The 798-nt window shown below is 37.2% G+C and overlaps 1 protein-coding gene across 2 annotated transcripts in view; it reads left to right on the forward strand.

The window, feature by feature from the left end:
- Positions 1-798, forward strand: part of LOC106884368 (sodium-dependent dopamine transporter) — a 242,943-nt gene that overhangs the window by 48,375 nt on the left and 193,770 nt on the right. The window lies entirely within an intron of this gene.

The raw sequence follows: 798 nt of genomic DNA on the forward strand, positions 1-798 counted from the left end.
TATATATATATATATATATATATATATATTCATGTATGTGTGTGTGTGCGTAAAAAGTTGAATAAATGACAAGGGAACAAGAAATTATGTAATGAATTTCATTAGCTTACAGCTGTTTCTGCTACAAGGTGTAATACACACTCGTAGCCGAGTGCTTGCGTATCGGCTTACATAACTTGTTCCCTTGCCATTTATTTAATTTCTTATTACACTCTGTACTCGTTTTCTCTGAAGTATAAGTATACTGACTTCTAATACCTGATTATTAGTATCACTGTGCCTAAGTGAAATGTAACCACATACATACATACATACATACATATAGTACAATCCTTACAGAGCAGAAAAATGTGTCAGCTCTGTAAGGATTTTATCCTATATATGCTGTCCTATCAGTATTTATACGTTGAAAAATATATCTTTCTACTTGTATTCCAATACATTTCAGCGCTTCAAGAAACAAACTTATGTCTGTTTACATATGACGTAATTTACACACACACACACACACACACACACATATATAAGCCAAGTTATTCTGTCGGTCTCTTACCCAACCGCTAAGTTACGGGTACGTAAACACACCAACATCGGTTGTCAAGCGATGAAGGGGGACAAACACAGATACCACACACACATATGTCTACCAAATCAACTCACAAGGCCTTGGTCGGCCCGAGGTTATAGTAAAAGACACTTGCCCTAGGTGCCACGCAGTGGGACTGAACCTGGAACCATGTGGTTAGGAAGCAAGCTTCTTACCACACAGCCACTCCTACGCCCTATATATATATATAT

This window comes from Octopus bimaculoides, chromosome 1 (genome assembly GCF_001194135.2).
Source record: "Octopus bimaculoides isolate UCB-OBI-ISO-001 chromosome 1, ASM119413v2, whole genome shotgun sequence".
Lineage (NCBI taxonomy): Eukaryota > Metazoa > Mollusca > Cephalopoda > Octopoda > Octopodidae > Octopus > Octopus bimaculoides.